Source organism: Pseudophryne corroboree, chromosome 5 (genome assembly GCF_028390025.1).
Source record: "Pseudophryne corroboree isolate aPseCor3 chromosome 5, aPseCor3.hap2, whole genome shotgun sequence".
In the NCBI taxonomy this organism is placed as follows: Eukaryota; Metazoa; Chordata; class Amphibia; order Anura; family Myobatrachidae; genus Pseudophryne; species Pseudophryne corroboree.
In genome coordinates, this window is record NC_086448.1 from 766,260,586 (window position 1) to 766,277,505 (window position 16,920).

The 16,920-nt window shown below is 47.9% G+C and overlaps 1 long non-coding RNA gene across 1 annotated transcript in view; it reads left to right on the forward strand.

Annotated features, from left to right (window-relative positions):
* Positions 1–16,555, forward strand: part of LOC134928478 (uncharacterized) — a 64,583-nt gene extending 48,028 nt beyond the window's left edge. Inside the window, exon 3 of the long non-coding RNA XR_010177937.1 lies at positions 16,189–16,555. This is a non-coding gene — a long non-coding RNA (uncharacterized LOC134928478). The remainder of the gene's footprint in view (positions 1–16,188) is intronic.
* The last annotated feature ends 365 nt before the right edge of the window (positions 16,556–16,920 follow it).

The window sequence follows — 16,920 nt, forward strand, 5'->3', positions numbered from 1 at the left end:
CTATATATATACTGGTGGTCAGCAAAATTCTGCACTGTCCTACTCTATATACTGCGCACAACTAAAATGCAGCACAGGTATGGATGGATAGTATACTTGACGACACAGAGGTAGGTAGAGCAGTGGACTACTGTACCGTACTGCTATATATATACTGGTGGTCAGCAAAATTTTGCACTGTCCTCCTACTATATATACTGCGCACAACTAAAATGCAGCACAGGTATGGATGGATAGTATACTTGACGACACAGAGGTAGGTAGAGCAGTGGACTACTGTACCGTACTGCTATATATATACTGGTGGTCAGCAAAATTCTGCACTGTCCTCCTACTATATAATACTGCGCACAACTAAAATGCAGCACAGGTATGGATGGATAGTATACTTGACGACACAGAGGTAGGTAGAGCAGTGGACTACTATACCGTACTGCTATATATATACTGGTGGTCAGCAAAATTCTGCACTGTCCTCCTACTATATAATACTGCGCACAACTAAAATGCAGCACAGGTATGGCTGGAGAGTATACTTGACGACACAGAGGTAGGTAGAGCAGTGGACTACTGTACCGTACTGCTATATATATACTGGTGGTCAGCAAAATTCTGCACTGTCCTCCTACTATATATACTGCGCACAACTAAAATGCAGCACAGGTATGGATGGATAGTACACTTGATGACACAGAGGTAGGTAGAGCAGTGGACTAATGTACCGTACTGCTATATATATACTGGTGGTCAGCAAAATTCTGCACTGTCCTACTCTATATACTGCGCACAACTAAAATGCAGCACAGGTATGGATGGATAGTATACTTGACGACACAGAGGTAGGTAGAGCAGTGGACTACTGTACCGTACTGCTATATAATACTGGTGGACAGCAAAATTCTACACTGTCCTCCTACTATATACTACAATGCAGCACAGATATGGAGCGTTTTTCAGGCAGAGAACGTAGATATTTTCAGCACACTGAGCACAGATATTTGCAAGCACACTGAGCACAGATATTTGCAGCACACTGAACACAGAAACTGAGAGAATGCTGCACGTCCTCTCCCTATCATCTCCAATGCACGAGTGAAAATGGTGGCGACGCGCGGCTCCTTATATAGAATACGAATCTCGCGTCAATCCTACAGCAGGATGATGACGTTCGGGCGCGCTCGGGTTAACCGAGCAAGGCGGGAGGTTCCGAATCTGCCTCGGAACCGTGTAAAATGGTGAAGTTCGGGGGGGTTCGGATTCCGAGGAACCGAACCCGCTCATCACTAGTCTGAATAGAGAGACTGTCAGTTTCTTGAGCCCCCAAATATATAAATACTGACACAGATCAGGGGAATATATCAGCTACGGGATGTAGTTATATGATCAGAGGTCAGGAGACCGCCAGTCACAATACCGACACCTCCATCCCGCCCCCTAAACTTTCCGACAGTTGGCATGCCGACTAACAGGGACTATTCCCACTCATGGGTGTCCACGACACCCATAGAAGCTGTGGCGAGCACGGCTCGCCACCGAGCCCACATGGGGCTTCGTTGTGCTGGCCCCCCACCGGCATTCTGCAGCCGGGATCCCGACATTGGGATGCTGACCGCTGTGATCCTGGCCGCCGGTGAAACAGCCCCAACCCATCAGCTAGAGCCAACACATCTCAGGCATGCAGAAGAGACATTTGTTAAATACCCTAAGGCTTACAGCACCACTGCCCATGTGGCGGAACCTAAAGTCTCACTCACATTCTTGTCTAGTAAACCTATCATATTTATAGTGGTCCAGTCATCCCAATACCTACACCTGATGATGGGCCTAATTCAGACCTGATCGCTGTTGTGCGAAATCGCACAGGGGCTTAATATCTAATGACTGCGCATGCATATGCACCACGGCGAGCCCAAACAGCTACAGAATGGTGTGAAGATTTTGATCGTTAGGTGATTGACAGGAAGAGGACGTTTGTGGGTGGTAACTGGCCGTTTTCTGGGAGTGTCAGGAAAAACGCAGGTGTTCCCAAGCGTTTTAAGGGAGGGTGTGTGACGTCAGCTCTGGCCCCGAACAGCCTGATTCTGTCGCACTGTAGGAGTAGGTCCTGGGCTACACACAGACTGCACAGACTGGAAAAATCAGTTGATGGTGAATTGCGAACGGATTTGCAGATGTCCGCTGCCTGGCGGAGTTTTTGCACGGCGTACGCATGCATATCCACTCTTGAACGGGGCAGGTTTTCACTCTCTATGGGCGGTGACTGTCTGATTGCAGACCTCTGCAAAAACGCAGAGGAGCTATCAGATCTGAATTAGGCCTGATGTTGTAAGTGATGTGTGTGTAGGTGTTGATATTGCAGAGTTATATAGGCACACACCAGCAGATGACTCACACTATGAACAGCCCAGTTACTTCACCAGTGGTGTTGGTTTACTGATAGATAGCAGGTACAGCCGTACTCACTGTTACATGTACACTGGTGAAGGATTGGAGCTAGAACAGAGTGGGGTTTCATACAGCTCACCAGCTGGTGACTGTATGACTGTATGCTGCAAACTGGTAGTAGTGCAGTTATGCTGGAATAACTTTATAGCAGGTAATAACCAGGTCTCGTATAGGATCTAAGCATGGGACTCCCACCATGTCACTCTACACAGTAAAGACAAGATGGCCCCCCGCACATGCATCTGAACCATACCGAGAGCAGGGCTTTCTTCTGTATTGGGCTTTTACTAACTTTCAACTCACTGTACCTGATAAGGCCTTGACTTAGAGACTTGGGGAGTCTACTTTTCATTCAGCCCAATACCTTCTACACCCAAGATACAAGAGAAATTCAACTTAGTTGGGTTCCATACCCCCGGTGGTAAAATTATTTTAGGTTGGTGTGATAATAAAATGGACTGTATTAAATGCTATGCTGGATTATTTTCAATGCCCCCGTTCCATTTAAGCACATCTTGTTTTCACATGTAAGAAGTGTGACGGACACACTATGGAAGTTATATACGGTCTGAATGTCCAGATTCTATCTCATGCTTTTCAAACTGTAGTCCAGGGAAATTGCTCCAACAGGCTTGGCTCATGTAAGAGTAAAGGGTTCCCTGGCATGAATGGAATGAGAGGAGGGGCTCCATTCCTATGGCACAGCCCATGTCATCTGGCCTATAAGCCAGACAGCAGGCTGACTAGCAGCTGCAAGGGCAAAATAAAGGGTGTGCCAGGATGCTGTATTGGATTCGCTAGCAGGGGAGGAAGGAAGTCTATACTGAAAGACACTGCCTAGTACAGTGTTTCTCAAACCTGGTCCTCATGGAACCCTAAAGCTATGGCTGGGTACACATTTGGCCGACAGACCTGCTGACCGATCGAATGATTGGTAAGTAATTTGCATACACACCAATCATCCGCCTTATATGTCTGGGCAGAAGAACTGTTTGAATAAGCCCAACTACTGGAGATGTCATATTTAATGGATTCTGCGGCCGATAAATTGTTTGGTCAGGGCCGAAACTAGGATTTTTGGCGCTCGGGGCAAAGCAGTAATTTGGCGCCCCCTATGCACACAAACATACACTTTGGAACCATGTCGAAAACACAGTAATAAACATTTGGCAAAGTGACACCGTCAGGTGCATCCAGCACACATTCCCTAGGTAAATGGATAGGAACACAAGAAAACTAACATGCACCTCAGATACAGTATTGTGGGGGATTCTGACTGGCCAACTGCTGTTGGACTACAAAGACCAGCATGCCAGTCAGGACCTAGGGCCAATTAAAGAGGAGGAGTACCAACTTTCTGTGTAGGGGACACACACAATGTGAGTTATCCTGGCTGCAGTGAGGAGTCCCTAGGGCTGTCTGGTGTTATATACCTGATATAAGCCGTGCGGTCACTGTATCACACACACTGGGGGAAGGAGGACTCCGACTGGCCAACTGTTGTAGGACTACAAAGCCCTGCATGCCAGTCGGGACCTAGGGCCACTGGGAGGCAGCAGCTGTCCTGGCGTATAGAGACCTCACCTCAGACTAATTATCATCTGCTGCTGCGTCCTCTCACACTTTCCTTTTCTAGTGGAGCTGCTATGCAGGAAGGGGGAGGCATTGAGCAACAGGGCTGGGGGCAGATATAGTTTACACAGGAACAGGAGTGTGTGAGCGGCCATGGACCAGCGCTCGGGAAATGAAAGGGGGCAGCTGGAGAGTCCATGGTCACCGCCCCTGCCTCATTCATTAGTGTTCTAGTTGCCAGGGAGGGGGAAGTTTCCCAGGAGTCCACATTGGTGATGTTGGGGACCGGGAACCAGCAGCGAGGGTTCTTGGACCTGGCAGAAGGGCTGAGAGAAAGGAGGGGAGGCAGAGTACCCATCTTTGCGCCCTCTCAGATTCTGCACTCGGGGCACATGCCCCCTTAGCCCCCCCTAGTTGCGGCCATGGTTTGGTCAGCGAGTACCTATTGCATGATATATCAGCATTGGTTCCGGTATGAATGGTCGACCATGTTATGGTCGACAGTCATTAGGTCGACCGCTATTGGTCGACGTTGGCATGGTCGACATGGACAAATGGCCGACACATGAAAATGGTCGACACATGAAAAGGTCGACATGATTTTTTTCACTTTTTTTGGTGTTGTTTTCTGCGTAAATTGATGGGGAACCCCAATTAGTGCACAATGGCCCTCATTCCGAGTTGTTCGCTCGGTATTTTTCATCGCATCGCAGTGAAAATCCGCTTAGTACGCATCCGCAATGTTCGCACTGCGACTGCGCCAAGTAACTTTACTATGAAGAAAGTAATTTTACTCACGGCTTTTTCATCGCTCCGGCGATCGTAATGTGATTGACAGGAAATGGGTGTTACTGGGCGGAAACACGGCGTTTCAGGGGCGTGTGGCTGAAAACGCTACCGTTTCCGGAAAAAACGCAGGAGTGGCCGGGGAAACGGTGGGAGTGCCTGGGCGAACGCTGGGTGTGTTTGTGACGTCAACCAGGAACGACAAGCACTGAAATGATCGCACAGGCAGAGTAAGTCTGGAGCTACTCAGAAACTGCTAAGTAGTTAGTAATCGCAATATTGCGAATACATCGGTCGCAAATTTAAGAAGCTAAGATTCACTCCCAGTAGGCGGCGGCTTAGCGTGTGTAACTCTGCTAAATTCGCCTTGCGACCGATCAACTCGGAATGAGGGCCAATGTCCCCTTGCTTGGCTAGCGAACTTTGGGCAAGGTGCCTCACTCCGCTACCGCTGCGCTCTGCACCACGTGTCCATGTCGACCATGTCAATGTCGACCAATAGTGGTCGACCCCTGAATGTCGACCATAACATGGTCGACCATCCAAACGGATGCCATCGGCATTGCCTATGCTGCAGGGCCGGCCTGATATGTCTGTGAAGGGCCTCGTTCACAGACATATCTGCAGAACACACGGACAGATGCATTTAGCGATATGTAATTTGTCGGCTGCACAAAGGGTATATCACCTAGTGTGATTTTTACATTGAGTCGACAATCGGCACAATTTTTCGGCAAGTGGAAGGGTCCAATATTGGCAGCAGACGCTAAATGATAAGTTACTGATTCCCTGCCACACCAGATGATTTCACACATGTCACATCATACTTCGCAACATGACCCTCTCCAGGAAGGACAGAATGCTTTGCTCCTGGACTTCCCTCTTAATTTATGATTGCCATCACCTGTGCTGAAACACCTCTCAATTATTCATTAACATGTTCAAAACAGGTGCAGGCAATCATACATTAAGAGAGAAGTCCAGAAGCAGAGCATTCTGTCCCTCCTGGAGAGGGTCATATTGGGAGGTATGGTCACATGTCGCAAGGAGGATGAGGTAATCAGAATAAACTGTAGGAAACATGGACAGATTATACAGAATGCACACACACTGGGCGGGATATGTGACATCGCCACCGATCGTCACGATGCTAAGCGCATATGTACTTACATATGCCCTTAGCCGTCCAGTCACTCTGCGCATGTACAGAATGACAGGGGCGGCTGCGGGGCATGCTGGGAGGGATCCGATTGGATCCCTCACACCAGCGCTGCGGAAAGAAGCCCATAGGCTTCTACGGGGTATCGCCAGCAAAAGCTGCCGAACCTCTTCGTGCCACTGACCCGGTGGCTGAGGCTTTGTACATTTGGAAAATGCGGTAAGTGGGGGTTTACCGCATTTTTCATTTAGTGCATACCACCCACTGCATGATATCGGGACCTATTGGTCGATGTTTTCTGTCAAGGCTGGCCAATAATCAAAACCGAGCGTTTCTGGACCATTTTATTGGTAAAATGTTGAAATGCTCATACCTACACACTATGCAATAAAACAGGCAGATCACCTGATTATTGCATACCTCCCAAAATGACTCTCTCCAGGAGGGACAAAATGCTTTTGGCCAAATCCAAGGGCCACTTCTCTATGCTCATCCTTCTGGATCGCTCTGCTGCCTCTGACACTATGGATCACCCTCTCCTCCTCTGCACACTACAAAACGTTGGCCTCTCTAGCACCGTCCCTGACTGGTTTACCTATTACCTCACTAACCGCTCCTTCTTTGTGTCTGCCTCCGGAACCACCTCACACCCTTCCATCCTTCCTGTTGGTGTCCCTTAGGGTTCTGTCCTAGGCCCCCTTCTGTTCTCCCTGTACACCGCTACCCTGGGTGCGCTCATTAACTCCTTTGGCCTTCAATACCACCTCCATGCTGATGACACACAACTCTACCTCTCATCTCCGGATCTGTCCCCCTCTGTCCTCTCTCAGGTCTCCAGCTGCCTCTCTGCCATCTCCTCCTGGATGTCTGAGCGCTCTCTGAAGCTCAACATGGACAAAACTGAACTCATTATCTTTCCCCCAGCCAGAGCAACACCCACTACAAATATCTCCATCACTGTTGACAACACAATCATCTCCCCCGTTCCCCAACTCCTCTGCCTGGGCGTCACTCTTGACTCCTCCCTCTCCTTTGCACACCACATCTAAGCTCTGGCGCAATCCTGTCAGTTCCAGCTACGCAACATTGCTTGCATTAGGCCATTTCTCTCCCAGAGTGCAACTAAACTTATCATCCACTCACTGGTCATCTCACGACTCGACTACTGCAGTGTTCTCCTCACTGGCCTCACTTGTTCCCATCTCGCTCCCCTCCAATCTGTCCTCAACTCTGCAGCTAGGCTCATCTTCCTCTCCCGCCACTCCACATCTGCCATTCCCCTTCGACAAAATCTACACTGGCTCCCATTCCCATACAGAATCCTCTTCAAGCTCCTCACCCTCACATACAAGGTCATCTCTAATTCCACTGCTCCCTACATCTCCAACCTCCTCTCCCTTCACACTCCCTCCCACCCACTATGGTCGGCCGATGACCGTCACGTTTCCTCTGCCCTGGTCACTGCTTCCCGTGCATGAGTTCAAGATTTTGCCCGTGCTGCACCCCTTCAGTGGAACGCGCTCCCCCGCTCCATTAGACTCTCCCCGACCTTGCAAAGCACTAAAAATAAGAATTTACTTACCGATAATTCTATTTCTCATAGTCCGTAGTGGATGCTGGGAACTCCGTAAGGACCATGGGGAATAGCGGCTCCGCAGGAGACTAGGCACAAAAAGTAAAAGCTTTAGACTAGCTGGTGTGCACTGGCTCCTCCCCCTATGACCCTCCTCCAAGCCTCAGTTAAGATACTGTGCCCGGACGAGCGTACATAATAAGGAAGGATCTTGAATCCCGGGTAAGACTCATACCAGCCACACCAATCACACCGTACAACTCGTGATCTGAACCCAGTTAACAGTATGATAACCGTAGGAGCCTCTGAAAAGATGGCTTCCAACAATAAACAACCCGATTTGTTTGTAACAATAACTATATACAAGTATTGCAGACAATCCGCACTTGGGATGGGCGCCCAGCATCCACTACGGACTATGAGAAATAGAATTATCGGTAAGTAAATTCTTATTTTCTCTGACGTCCTAGTGGATGCTGGGAACTCCGTAAGGACCATGGGGATTATACCAAAGCTCCCAAACGGGCGGGAGAGTGCGGATGACTCTGCAGCACCGAATGAGAGAACTCCAGGTCCTCCTCAGCCAGGGTATCAAATTTGTAGAATTTAGCAAACGTGTTTGCCCCTGACCAAGTAGCTGCTCTGCAAAGTTGTAAAGCCGAGACCCCTCGGGCAGCCGCCCAAGATGAGCCCACCTTCCGTGTGGAATGGGCTTTTACAGATTTTGGCTGTGGCAGGCCTGCCACAGAATGTGCAAGTTGAATTGTACTACAAATCCAACGAGCAATCGTCTGCTTAGAAGCAGGAGCACCCAGCTTGTTGGGTGCATACAGTATAAACAGCGAGTCAGATTTTCTGACTCCAGCCGTCCTGGAAACATATATTTTCAGGGCCCTGACTACGTCCAGCAACTTGGAGTCCTCCAAGTCCCTAGTAGCCACAGGTACCACAATAGGTTGATTCATGTGAAACGCTGAAACCACCTTAGGGAGAAACTGAGGACGAGTCCTCAATTCCGCCCTATCCGAATGAAATATCAGGTAAGGGCTTTTATAGGATAAAGCCGCCAATTCTGATACGCGCCTGGCTGAAGCCAGGGCCAACAGCATTACCACTTTCCATGTGAGATATTTCAAATCCACTGTGGCAAGTGGTTCAAACCAATGTGATTTTAGGAACCCTAAAACTACATTGAGATCCCAAGGTGCCACTGGAGGCACAAAAGGAGGCTGTATATGCAGTACCCCTTTGACAAACGTCTGAACTTCAGGCACTGAAGCCAGTTCTTTCTGGAAGAAGATCGACAGGGCCGAAATTTGAACCTTAATGGATCCTAATTTTAGGCCCATAGACAATCCTGCTTGCAGGAAATGTAGGAAACGACCCAGTTGAAATTCCTCCGTAGGGGCCTTCTTGGCTTCACACCACGCAACATATTTTCGCCAAATGCGATGATAATGTTTTGCAGTTACATCCTTCCTGGCCTTGATCAGGGTAGGGATGACTTCATCTGGAATGCCTTTTTCCTTCAGGATCCGGCGTTCAACCGCCATGCCGTCAAACGCAGCCGCGGTAAGTCTTGGAACAGACAAGGTCCCTGCTGGAGCAGGTCCTTCCTTAGAGGTAGAGGCCACGGGTCCTCCGTGAGCATCTCTTGCAGCTCCGGGTACCAAGTTCTTCTTGGCCAATCCGGAGCCACGAGTATCGTTCTTACTCCTCTCCTTCTTATGATTCTCAGTACTTTTGGTATGAGAGGAAGAGGAGGGAACACATATACCGACTGGAACACCCACGGAGTTACCAGAGCGTCCACCGCTATTGCCTGAGGGTCCCTTGACCTGGCGCAATATCTGTCCAGTTTCTTGTTGAGACGGGACGCCATCATGTCCACCTTTGGTTTTTCCCAACGGTTTACAATCACTTGGAAGACTTCTGGATGAAGTCCCCACTCCCCCGGGTGGAGGTCGTGTCTGCTGAGGAAGTCTGCTTCCCAGTTGTCCACTCCCGGAATGAACACTGCTGACAGTGCTATCACATGATTTTCCGCCCAGCAGAGAATCCTTGCAGCTTCTGCCATTGCCCTCCTGCTTCTTGTGCCGCCCTGTCTGTTTACGTGGGCGACAGCCGTGATGTTGTCCGACTGGATCAATACCGGTTGACCCTGAAGCAGAGGCCTTGCTTGACTTAGGGCATTGTAAATGGCCCTTAGCTCTAGGATATTTATGTGAAGAGACGTTTCCATGCTTGACCACAAGCCCTGGAAATTTCTTCCCTGTGTGACTGCTCCCCAGCCTCTCAGGCTGGCATCCGTGGTTACCAGCATCCAATCCTGAATGCCGAATCTGCGGCCCTCTAGAAGATGAGCCTTCTGTAACCACCACAGGAGAGATACCCTTGTCCTTGGAGATAGGGTTATCCGCTGATGCATCTGAAGATGCGATCCGGACCATTTGTCCAGCAGATCCCACTGAAAAGTTCTTGCATGGAATCTTCCGAATGGAATCGCTTCGTAAGAAGCCACCATTTTTCCCAGGACTCTCGTGCACTGATGCACTGACACTTGTCCTGGTTTTAGGAGGTTCCTGACAAGCTCGGATAACTCCCTGGCCTTCTCCTCCGGGAGAAACACCTTTTTCTGGACTGTGTCCAGAATCATCCCTAGGAACAGTAGACGTGTTGTTGGAATCAGCTGTGATTTTGGGATATTTAGAATCCACCCGTGCTGACGTAGCACTACCTGAGATAGTGCTACTCCGACCTCTAACTGTTCCCTGGACCTTGCCCTTATCAGGAGATCGTCCAAGTAAGGGATAATTAATACGCCTTTTCTTCGAAGAAGAATCATCATTTCGGCCATTACCTTGGTAAAGACCCGTGGTGCCGTGGACAATCCAAACGGCAGCGTCTGAAACTGATAATGACAGTTTTGTATCACAAACCTGAGATACCCTTGGTGAGAAGGGTAGATTGGGACATGGAGATAAGCATCCTTGATGTCTAGAGATACCATATAGTCCCCTTCTTCCAGGTTCGCTATCACTGCTCTGAGTGACTCCATCTTGAATTTGAACCTTTTTATGTAAGTGTTCAAAGATTTTAGATTTAAAATTGGTCTCACCGAGCTGTCCGGCTTCGGTACCACAAACAGCGTGGAATAATACCCCTTTCCCTGTTGTAGGAGGGGTACCTTGATTATCACCTGCTGGGAATACAGCTTGTGAATAGCTTCCAATACTGCCTCCCTGTCGGAGGGAGACGTTGGTAGAGCAGACTTCAGGAACCGGCGAGGGGGAGACGTCTCGAATTCCAATTTGTACCCCTGTGATACTACCTGCAGGATCCAGGGGTCCACTTGCGAGTGAGCCCACTGCGCGCTGAAATTCTTGAGACGGCCACCCACCGTGCCCGAGTCTGCTTGCAGAGCCCCAGCGTCATGCTGAGGACTTGGCAGAAGCGGGGGAGGGCTTCTGCTCCTGGGAAGAGGCTGCATGGTGCAGTCTTTTTCCCCTTCCTCTGCCCCGGGGCAGGAACGAGCGGCCTTTTTCCCTCTTGCCCTTATAGGGACGAAAGGACTGGGTTTGAAAAGACGGTGTCTTTTTCTGCTGAGAGGTGACCTGGGGTAAAAAGGTGGATTTTCCAGCCGTTGCTGTGGCCACCAGGTCCGATAGACCGACCCCAAATAACTCCTCCCCTTTATACGGCAATACTTCCATATGTCGTTTGGAATCTGCATCACCTGACCACTGTCGCGTCCATAACGTTCTTCTGGCAGAAATGGACATCGCACTTACTCTAGATGCCAGGGTGCAAATATCCCTCTGTGCATCTCGCATATATAGTAATGCATCTTTTAAATGCTCTATAGTTAACAATATACTGTCCCTATCCAGGGTATCAATATTTTCAGTCAGGGAATCCGACCAAGCCACTCCAGCGCTGCACATCCAGGCTGAGGCGATCGCTGGTCGCAGTATAACACCGGTATGTGTGTATATACCTTTTAAGATATTTTCCAGCCTTCTATCAGCTGGTTCCTTGAGAGCGGCCGTATCAGGAGACGGTAACGCCACTTGTTTTGATAAGCGTGTGAGCGCCTTATCTACCCTAGGGGGTGTTTCCCAACGTGCCCTAACCTCTGGCGGGAAAGGGTATAGTGCCAATAATTTATTAGAAATCAGCAGTTTTTTATCGGGGGAAACCCACGCTTTATCACACACCTCATTTAATTCATCTGACTCAGGAAAAACCAGTGGTAGTTTTTTCACACCCCACATAATACCCTTTTTTGTGGTACTTGTAGTGTCAGAAATGTGCAATGCCTCCTTCATTGCCGTGATCATGTAACGTGTGGCCCTACTGGACATTACGTTTGTCTCGTCACCGTCGACACTGGATTCAGTATCCGTGTCAGGGTCTGTGTCGACCATCTGAGGTAACGGGCGTTTTAGCGCCCCTGACGGTGTCTGAGACGCCTGAACAGGCACTAATTGATTTGTCGGCTGTCTCATGTCGTCAACAGTTTTTTGCAAAGTGCTGACATTGTCACGTAATTCTTTAATTACTACCATCCAGTCAGGTGTCGACTCCCTAGGGGGTGACATCACTAACACAGGCAATTGCTCTGCTTCCACATCATTTTCCTCCTCATACATGTCGACACAATCGTACCGACACCCAGCACACACACAGGGAATGCTCTGATAGAGGACAGGACCCCACTAGCCCTTTGGGGAGACAGAGGGAGAGTTTGCCAGCACACACCAGAGCGCTATATATATACAGGGATAACCTTATATAAGTGTTACTCCCTGTTATAGCTGCTGTATTTATATATTAGCTGCCAATAGTGCCCCCCTCTCTGTTTTACCCTGTTTCTGTAGTGCAGGACTGCAGGGGAGAGTCAGGGAGCCGTCCTTCCAGCGGAGCTGTGAAAGAAAATGGCGCTTGTGTGCTGAGGAGAAAGGCTCCGCCCCCTTCACGGCGGCCTTTTCTCCCGCTTTTTTCAGGAAACTGGCAGGGGATAAATGCATCCATATAGCCCAGGAGCTATATGTGATGCATTTTATTTAGCCATATAAGGTTTTTATATCATTTTTATTGCGTCTCAGGGCGCTCCCCCCCAGCGCCCTGCACCCTCAGTGACCGGAGTGTGAAGTGTGCTGAGAGCAATGGCGCACAGCTGCAGTGCTGTGCGCTACCTTATTTGAAGACAGGAACGTCTTCTGCCGCCGCTTTCTCTTCGCTCTTCTGGCTCTGTAAGGGGGCCGGCGGCGCGGCTCCGGGACCCATCCAGGCTGAACCTGTGATCGTCCCTCTGGAGCTAATGTCCAGTAGCCAAGAAGCCCAATCCACTCTGCAGTCAGGTGAGTTCGCTTCTTCTCCCCTTAGTCCCACGATGCAGTGAGCCTGTTGCCAGCAGGACTCACTGAAAATAAAAAACCTATTTAAACTTTTACTTCTAAGCAGCTCAGGAGAGCCACCTAGCTTGCACCCTTCTCGTTCGGGCACAAAAATCTAACTGAGGCTTGGAGGAGGGTCATAGGGGGAGGAGCCAGTGCACACCAGCTAGTCTAAAGCTTTTACTTTTTGTGCCCAGTCTCCTGCGAAGCCGCTATTCACCATGGTCCTTACGGATTCCCAGCATCCACTAGGACGTCAGAGAAAACCCACCTATTCATCAAAGCGTAACCTTCCCATGCATAACCTAGTCCTAAGGCAGCTCCTCCATCCCCCTGCCCCATGCCTTGAACATCTCTGCTTTGCTTGCATACTGCCATCAGGCTTCCTCCCGCTTGCTTGCACCTCATGTCATCTGTCTGTCGCCCCTCCCCACTAGATTATTAGCTCTTCAGAGCAGGGCCCTCTTTCCTCTTGTTGTCAAAGCCCTCTTCTCGACACATTTCACTCGCAGCTCTCGCCTACTCAGCGATCATCTTTACCCACTTTTTCTCCTACTGGTAAAGGCTGATCTCTATCTATGGCCGCCAGCCCTAAGTAGTACAATGATTACTCCCTCGCTACTTACAGCTAAGCTGTATTATGTATTGAGAATTGTGGTGCTCTTTGTTTCCTGTACTCTATTTTTGTTATTTATTTACTGTAATGCTAAGTTTTGTCTCCCTGTACTGTCCTTTGTTTGGCGCTGTGAAACCCTTGTGGCTCCCTATAAATAAAATGTAATAATAATAATGCTCTGCACCTGGATTTCCCTCTTAACTTACGAGTACCATCACCTGTTCTGAAACACCTTTCTTATCCATTAACCTGTTTAAAACAGGTGATGGCAATCACAAATGAAGGGAAAAGTGCAGATGCAGAGCAGAGGGTCATGTTGGGAGGTATGTTATTGGTAAATTTGGGCAATTATTGTATAGTGTGGGCATAGTAAAAGTGCATCTTTTGCAGATCATCTAGCTGGAGCACAGGTGCGCGCATTGACCACACAATAGATCTACAGGTGCTACTAATTATTCTTGATACCTTGAAGACATGAACTGTTGGGGTTCCATGAGGACCCAGTTTGAGAAACGCTGGTGTAATGTAATTTATGTGAGACAAGCTTAATTGTGATCAGACTTCTGCGGGGTAACAGGGTCCGAGCTCTATGAAGCAGCTCAATTTCTGCAATCTCAGCTGCAGATTGAAAGTGGCAATATTATAAAGGCCAGGTTGGTTTTGCCATGTGAATTATTGCCACTTTAAATCTGCAGCCAAACCACCAAAATTGTGCTACTTCACAGAACTTGGACCCTATTACATAAAGTTCTATGTCACACATATATTTATGACTTTTTTAATTCTAAGACCCAGACAGTCTAGGATTTCTTTTTGATGTAATGACATTTTAATTTTCTTTCTGAAAGAAACCAGCTATGTGTAGTTGCATTGGCCTATTGGACTTCAGTTTACTTGGTGCCGCATTGCAAAGTCCCTTTGCCTACCCAGGAGATGGCATCTGCTACCTGTTCCCATTGTGACACTCGGGATAAGTATCACGTGGTAAAACCATAGCCATATCGATAAAGCCATAGCCATATCACATGTTAAACCATACTACTCTCCCCATAACTTTCCTTGCTCTGACTTCAGGCTCTGGGTCTGCAGCTGGTGTGGTAACCACTTCAGTTTGATTCTGGGCTACAGGAGGATGAGCCACATCTCTGGACTGTCCTGTCTGTCCTCTGCATTTTGCTTGTTGCTGCATGAGATACTGCAATTGCTGTGACATTTCAGTTATCCCATGGGTCAGTTCAGCGATTAGTACTCCTACAGTACTTAATATATCAATATTTGGGGCCTGAGAACCAGGTACAGCAACTTCTTCTGGTATGTGCATTCTCATGATTTCCTGCTTTGCGCTCGCTGGAGAATATTTAATTTCTTGGTACACCGACCTCTCAGGACAGAACATATCCTGCCTCAGCAATGTTCCTACCACCTTAATGGCAGCTTCTCTGAAGCACAAAAATTAGCTATTTGTTAACTGTAGCTGAAGGAGGCGTAAATATGGCTTCACAAACTCACTGTGGGACCGCTCTATAAACTGATTAATTAATATTTCATCAGTTGGTCGAACTTCTGTTGGATCAATGGCCTGTAGTTCTCGAAGCGCCTCGTGTAGACTCAGTGCAAAGTCACGCAGCGATTCTCCTGGCTGCTGCTTTCTTGTATAAAAGGCCACTTTAAGCTCAGACAGCATTCTACTATCAAAGATGGTAGTTAGTCGGTTCAGGATAAGGCCTACTGTTCTCTTTTGATCCGCTGGCCATGAAATCACCTCTCTCCAGGCCGTGCCTTTCAACTGCCCGATTAATATTTCCACTTGCTGTGGCTCTGATGTGGGTATAGGCGGAAGATAGACTCCATTTTGTTCTTAAATTCTGTTCAGAATCTTGACCATCTCCGCTATATGTTGGAAGCCATGGGGCCCCAAAGTAATAGGGCAAGGTAATCGGATTTATACTAGCCATAGCTGGATTTGTGCTTGCTGAATCCCCAGCAGCTTCCTTGTCAGATGACATCTTATGTTCGGATCCTGTTCTTAGTGACACCAAATGTGACACTCGGGGTAAGTGTTGCGTGGTAGGTTACAATTTACAGGTAAGTATTAGGGAGTTAAGTTTCTCTGGCAATTTACAATATACTTCAAATTACAATAAGCACAGACATTAATTACACAGTTGCTCCTCGAGTAGTTTTTATTTAGCTGGAACGCTTCTGGGCAACATTTTCTCTACTGTAAAGCTTAGAAGTAGTTATCACAATTTACAATAACACTTTGTGCAATTCACATTACCACAAAACATTACAGGATGTATTATCAACTGCTAACAATCTTATCAAACTAATAAAAGCAACAAAGATTGCAACAATCAAAGACATTGCATTTCTAGTGCGGCGCCATGTCCTAGTTTATGTCCATTAAATAGTTCATGTTGGAGAACTCGGTCATAATAGCTATAGCTACTTACTCAGTGATCACAGTTTTGAAAGTTCAGTCTTATATAAAATGTGTAGGTCTTGCAGGACTAGACTGTCTGAAATACAAAGAGCAAGGCCTAGTTTCCTTACATTGAAGTATATCACTGTCTTCAGCTCACAGTCAGCCAGCACTGCTACCCTGTAACTGCCGCCGTATAACTTCTGTCCTTAGCTGACAGTGTGTGTCTGAACCAGTCCCGGATCCACTACCAGTTTGCCGTGCAGCAACAAGAGGATATCCCCAGCACTCACCAATACAAATGAGGACATTCTAAGTCTAACATGGACTCTCATGTATGGAAGCCTTTCCACCTCTAAAGTGGTGACCGGTACATATCCAAACAACCGAACTGTGCTAATCTAACCAAACCTCTATGGAATTAGTGGACTTATCTGGGCATATTATACAGGAACAGACACCGAGTGATCCCATTCTATACAGAAATATCAACTGAATGTGGTGTATGTAATTTATTTTATACAATTGTGAGGAGAGTAATTGCTAATTTTAGTAGTTGTATTGGTTTTACTATAATAAATTGTTCTATCATTTAATATTGTTCCATTCCAATCACTTCATCAGTAGCGCTGCCTGTATATTTTCTGTTTTCTGTGTCTTCACGGGAGTGACTCTCCTGTTTATGTGGTAGCTGCTTGGTGCAGCAATCTCATAAGAAGCGCCTGTTCTTCTTACCAAGGAGCTCTTTATTAGTTTCCCTGTATAGCTGTGTAACAGTGATGTCTATAAAGGGCCCTACACATTGAGCGATCCGCCGCCGAACTGCCCGCCCGCGGGGGAGCAGTGACGAGGGGAGTGAAGTTTCTTCAACCCCCGTCACCCGGGTGTGGTATTGAAAGTCGATAGTAACTAGGTCGACAATGTCTAGGTCGACCACTATTGGTC